The following is a 7,032-nucleotide window of genomic DNA, read 5'->3' on the forward strand; positions in this document are numbered from 1 at the left end:
TAGGTGCTGTGCCACTGAGCTATAACCCTGACCTTAGGACTAAGATATAGCTCAGTGGCATAAGTGCCTGCCTGAAAAAAAATAAACCGTTGCTCTTTCTACACTTAGAGAATACAAATATTTTCAATATCTATAAAGCAATATTGAAAAGTAATAATCAAACGGATAATTTATCAGTATACAAGAAAAATAGAAAACATTTCGCATTGTCTTCATGTTAACACATTCAAAATGTATTTTCAGGATTTTATCCAAATAAGCTCTTTCATCTTTCTATGGTTTTTATCCTTTGTTCGATTTTCTAACAGGCGTGAAGGAACTAATTGTTTCTTCTGATTTAAAGCATGATACACACCAAAACATGACTATGTTGATATCATTATTCCATTTCAGGTAATAGGGGTTATTCTTTTAGTCCGAACAGGAGAAAACTTCCTATAGGAGGACAGACTTTGTACTTTGAAATGCCACGTAAAGGCATACTAACATGGGAAGAGAAGGGCTGGGAATTATTTTCATCAATGCTATTAAGTTGACTGCACACAGGAGTCAGCCACTTCTGTCTCATCTCCTTCCAGAACTAAATGCCACTAGTGCTCATGTGGCAAGGAAGCAGCACCACGAGGAATTTTCTAAGGCATAGCTCAGACTTCCTGAAATTTAGAATATAAAGCAGCTGACTTGTGTGCCCCTTCTTTGTGCACTTAGTGGAGTCCAAATGTAACTGCATCAATCTGAAAATATACCTAAGTGAAGGAAATTTACTTGTCTCTTGTGCAAGAAATCATACTAGAAAGAGTTTGGGTTATATGAAAATGAAGCAATTAACTGTGTCTGATATTATTTGAAAATCAATTGGCAACGAGCATAGAAAAACTGTAAGTGCAAGGATAATAAACAGTATAAAGGGAGTCTTCATAACTTTGTAGTACAACTGCATTATTACAGCAAGGGATTTATTTATCAGAATGGCTAGATTTTTCATATCTCTTATGAACAGTTAATTGAAGTATTATAAATGAATTCTTTTAATTTTCTTCTGCTTTTGGCTGTTGATTTTAAATACTGTTTTTGTAAACTTGCATTTGCCTGTATTACTTTATACTTGCTCAATTTATGTTTATGTTTTATTCATATGTAAAATAAGAATTTTAACCAAGTTTCCCAAAAATTTAACCAGCTACTTTATTATTTTTAGAAACAAAAGTGTATGTCAATTTTACCACTAATATTTGAGACTATTAACACACTAAGTAATTTATATTATCTATACAAAATAGAGCCTTATTCTATATTATTTTGAACTCAAATAATATAAGAAAAATGAATAGCTGTCTATCAAATGTCAGGGTAATGGTCACATCTGAGAAGCAACCATCTGCATCGAACAATAACAGTATTTAAAATACACATTGAAAAATAGCATTCCAAACCAAAAATTTTATTAATAGTTTGTATTAATTTAAAAAAACGGATCCATGGCAAAATATAAATTTAAATGTAATAATTATTTTCCAAAGAAATTTTTAATTAATTTTATTGAGAAAAAAATTGCAATGAGACAGTTTCAAAGCAGGTTAGTAGGAAAGTTACAGTAATTAGTACATTGCATATTGCTATCTTTATAGTAGTTATTCATAGTACAAGATGCAGACATATCTTTTCTAAATACTATTAGTTCAAAATTTATTCTCTAACTAAGAGAAAGTAACTATATAGCTATGCTAACTATTTTGTATTTATATTATGGTTCTTTAAAAAATTTCTTTGACAAAGCTTTATACCAAAGGTCAAAGAAATTTTTAAAAGAACCCTAATATAAATAAGAAGCATTTTACATGTTTTAATATCCATATACATAAAATAATGACATAACCAGATGTAATCTGTGATTTTTAATTTATTGTCACATTTATGGTAAGAAATATCTATCATAAATATGCTTATATCATTAATGCCGCTTGTCCTGTGCAAAAATATTAGGGTAGAGTGTATGTGTGGTAAAACTTAGAAGAAATATAATTTGAATTAAAGAAAAGTAAACCAACTCTAAATCTTTGATAAAAATCATTTAGTGAGAGTCACAGAGTGTCAATAAAAACATGAGTTAGGCATGTGCTACCAAAACAAGAAGTCTGTATTCTAACAATAAAATAAGGAACTAGGAAGTAGTAATTAATTTTGGAATCAGTCTACACTAAGTATAATGAAAGAGGTCCGTTGAATATGTATCCTGGGAGAGAGGTGCTCTGCAGTACATTAGGGCTATCCTTGAGTGATTTAAAATAAAATGATTGACATGATGAACCAAGATCATAATGGAGATAAGGCAAGGATAAGGAATATCCCTGTGAATTAAGGAAAAGATGATAAATTGTTCCTATTGTTCGGGCCAAAGACTTCACAGGAGCTTGCAGTAGGTTGCAAGGCAGGCCTTACAGATAACTCTACGTTCAGCCACTTTCTTCTGTCATGGTTGCATCTGCCTCTGCAGATTTCATAGAAGTGCTTATAAGTGCTTGAGCAGTAGCGTTTTTTTTATTTGTAGAAATTTGGATTTTCTAATCAGAGTATCCAAGGCAATCAGCTTGAAAAGCAATTAGGTATAACATTAGAGCTCAACAAGGGAACCAGATACAATGTCTACAAGCAAAAATCAATATATATTTTTCTGTATCCCAGCAATAAGCTATTAAACATAATGAAAAAGGTTCTATTCACAATAAAAATCAAATTGAAAATGCAACTACTAACATATCTTAAAATAAAAAAATGACAGCATAATTATAAGAATGTATGCTAAATTGCTGAAGGAAAAACAAAATGTGTCATTAGTAAATGGGAAACTTTAATGTGTATTTATAATGATGTAACAATTTATACATTTCTAAAAATAATCAGTTAATATGCCAAATGAATTTCATAAGGAACTTCACTTCCAAAGACTACCTGAAAACAAGTATGTTTAAAATAAATTTTTATAATATGCTTAGCTAAAAAATAATTCTTTACAAGTGAAAAAAATAAAGCATATTTTCAGTCAAATGAAATTATTTAGAAAGGCAAATGTCTTTTCAGGACAGCTTTGTGGGGATTTTTCAGCCCATGATAAATGTGGCATAGGTTAGAAATGTGGTTCTAGCTTAAAAACAAACAAACAAACAAACAAACAAACAACAACAAAAAAAAACCAGATGAACAAAAATCATTTAAGAGAGAGTGAATGTAAAAAAAAAGAAAACATAATTTTGTTATAGTTGATCTGAGACAACAATCTGCTCATAATAATAACAACAATGTATTTTTAAAACAGGCACAGATAGGTACAGTGATAACAATCTTAAAGGGACAAGAGGAAGAGTAGAAAATACGGCGATATGTGCCAAGCATTGTGAGGAATGAAGATATGTTTCAATAGGTAATGGGTGAAGAATCTGTATTGCAGCAATTCAGTGGAATATTATTTAACAATGAAATGAGCTATGAAGATATGAAAAGACAGGAAGCAAGTTATATATATTCTGCTAAATGAAACAAGCTAGTGTGAAATGCCTGCAGTCTGCGTAGGATCGTGATGGATATGACAGTCGGGAAATGGCAACAGCACAGAGACAGCGCTGTGATCAGGGCCTGCTAGGGAAGAGGAGGGAGGCAGGCAAGAGCGGGTGCAGCTCACACATCCAGAAAGAAGTGCGGCTGCACTGTGCGATAGCATCATGAGGAACACAGTGCGTTATCCGTTTATCAGACACATAGAGCTCTATAGCATAACAAGGAAATTCTTTGTATTGACATCAGCTAATAAAATTTATTAATATCTGTTAAGTAGTATTCAACAAGGGCACCATCTTGAGAAATATTAACAAATGAAAGACTGGGGAGGATAATATAGAAATAATGTACATTTTGCTCAATTACTCACTAAACATGCAATTGATATTTACACTTGATCTTAGCCAAAAGGCGGAAAGGCGATTCAATTTCTTTTTAAAACAATCTATTAATTTTAAAAACAAAAATACAAACAAGTGATTTATATAAAATAGAAGTTGATCTTTCTCCAAGGTAAGAAGCCTGTGCATAGGCTACTAAGAAACTTTCTCCAGACTATTCCACCTCTATCCTACTCTAATAATAAATATGCTTACGTTCTTACGGCTATTGCTATTTTCCAAACATATTTCTTAGAGCAAAAAAGAAGTGGGGAAGAAAGAAATGAAAAACATAATTGTGTATTTTAAGGAATTTTCTACAAGTTCGGTTAAATATTCAAATTTTATAAATCAATGTTGATAACTGAGTTGTATAAGTGAACTATACTCAAGGTACAGTAAATAATGCATTACTAGAATATTTTCTTTTTTTAAATTTTATTTTTTCATTTTCTTAATTTTCTTTTTATTTTTCATAATTTTACTGACAAATAGCAATGAGACAGTTTCAAATCACACTGGTAGGACAGTTTCAATAATCAACACATTGCATACTGTCTTCCTAGTGGTTATTTGCTGTACAAGATGCAGACATGATATCCTATTTACTGGAATATTTCTACACTGAATTAAGTGAGAGTAACCCAATAGGTATAAAGAAGACAATGGATATTGAATGGGCAGTTTCTTGGCTGTGACAAAAGTATGCTCATATGTAATAAAAAATAATATGGCATATTTCAACATGTTATATATTGTTGATTGGCTAAAGAAAAATAAGTAGAATGATGAGCATTTGAAATCAGAATATTTGAAGCATGTTGATGTTATACAGACATATCATACAGAATAAAGCATACTATCATCAGAAATGAAATAGTAACATATGCAAGCACACTTGCATAAAAGATCAGGACCTACATTATATTAAGCAAGAGAATGCAAAAACATGAAAACATTTCATACAGTGATTCACATGTAGAGTCATTAACACTTTTAAGTATGCCAAAAAATCCTAAAATTTCCTTTGAAATTGGACAAAATAGTGTTAATACTCTTCTTGTTCCTCCTGTGGGCCTGCTTCAGCAGGTATCACAAAGCCTTCGTCTGTGGCATAGAGAATGTCTACAATCCTCTGCAGCACAGGGTCATTTTCCCCCGCATTCTCCTGGCAAATCAATTCAGTGTTCCTTAGCCTTCCAAAGCAGGAGTCTCTTTCTTTCTCCAAGTCACCAACAATAAGTTTCAGTACGCTGACCTGCTGCATCGGTTCAGGGGCTTCATCACTGCCCACACCAGGGTTCTTCCGCGCCACCCCTGGGCCGGCCTTAGGAGTAGAAGTAGTTCTCTAGATTGAAATGGGTCTCTGTGGAGCTGCAGTGCATGGGCCCAGAGATTTCTTCGGTTTATTCAGAGCTTGAGCAACAAGAAAAGGAGCCCAAGGCGGTTGCCTGACCTTGTCTGGCACCTACAGGGTCATATTCTTTTCCATCATAGTTTGCATAAAAATTTTTCTTTAAACACTGAACAAATTCAAAATTGTCCTGAAGCTTTCATTTTACTAATTTATCCACAGGAATTATTTTACCAACACTCATCCTTTTAAAACCTGCTTGTAGTATTTTGGAGTTCTGGGTATATTCATCTTCTAGCTTAGCTTGGAATTTCACTTTTCAAGGCAATGGAGCCAGGGAACAGCAAGTCCATAAACTGGCAAGAGGCAGCCCCTGAGCACAACTCTATTGACCAGCAGAGCAACATTGGAATTCTTCTCTCCAAATCGTGTGCTTAACTGTAAAATACTTTCTTTTGTTATTCTAGTTGCTTTTCAAAAGCAAAAATAACTCTTTTAAAAGTACACTTTGCAGAAGTTTCACTCCTTTTCCAATAAATTTGAGTTAGGAGCTTTTACCTTGTAGCAGAGCAGTATTAACATCTCGGTGGTTCATCTAGGGAACCCAGAGGCTGACCGTGGCACTTACTAGGCAGATGCTGGTCACACTGATGGCTGGAGAAGGTGTTTTTTCTGTAATGCACTGAGATGTCAACCTCAGTAGAGATATGTAAAGATTGAATTGAATTTTAACCTAATGTGAAATCTTGGCAGAGAACATGTTAATAAATAAATGACTTAAGAGTATTAAAACTATACAAAATAAAATAAAATTGGACAAAATAAAACTTCTAGGCATTGTTCAAGAATTTTAGTGTCACTGTTCTCTGCCACACAGACATCTTCTGACTATAAAACATCACTCAGTTGGTAAATTAAAGCTTTTTCTTTTCTTTTGTTTATTTCATAGAAATATTACTTATATCCACTAAATATCATATAAGATTATATTGTTCTTGATTTATATTATGGAGTCTATTGTCCTGGTATAGAAGAAATTTTTGTCACATTGTTTTAATTTATTTCAAAAACAAAAACAAATTTATTATTTCAATGGCTAAGAGTTTTTACAGTAGAAAGAGTTAATACTTTCTAGGATTAGAGCTGTTAAATAAATCTTTACAAAGCACCGGGATCTTTCTGTCTACATAAGACTATTTTTCTAGTAAAAATATAGGCTTCAAGATATATGAGTGGCCTTGAATGCCAGTGGCCTTGGATTTGACCCTAAAGAAGACTAAAGATGGAATAAATAGTTAAATAAATTAGGAAATATGTGCTCTGACATCTGATGATTAGGTGTTAAACAAATTTTCAGGAGCAATATAGAGTTAAAAATGAGGACTGTTTACATTAGAGGAAAGTTTTATTTGTGAATTGAGATTTGTTGTTTATCTAAAGCTAGTGGGAAATGTCAGCCTTCATTTGTTTGTAATCTCATAAAAAAGCACAATTAGTTTTGAACCATTCCTTCTTGAACAGCAATCTTTATTTGATTTTTGTAGCATCTCCCTGATGGTTTCCAGCCAACTCCAAAAGTGACTCCAATCTGTGGTACGGAATCCAAATTGATAACAGAGCTAAATATAAATGTGATTAAGGGGCCAGGGAAATAGCTCAGTAGAATAAGCACTTGCCTGGAAAATGCAGGGTCCTGAGTTCAATCACCAGTAAAATATATAAATATATATTTATATATTTGTGTGT

General features: G+C 32.7%; 1 pseudogene; it reads right to left on the bottom strand.

Annotated features, from left to right (window-relative positions):
* Positions 1-4,980: 4,980 nt before the first annotated feature.
* Positions 4,981-5,693, bottom strand: LOC101575128 (annotated as a pseudogene).
* Between the last annotated feature and the right edge of the window lie 1,339 nt (positions 5,694-7,032).

The sequence above is a fragment of the Octodon degus genome, unplaced genomic scaffold (genome assembly GCF_000260255.1).
Source record: "Octodon degus isolate 3935 unplaced genomic scaffold, OctDeg1.0 scaffold00175, whole genome shotgun sequence".
Lineage (NCBI taxonomy): Eukaryota > Metazoa > Chordata > Mammalia > Rodentia > Octodontidae > Octodon > Octodon degus.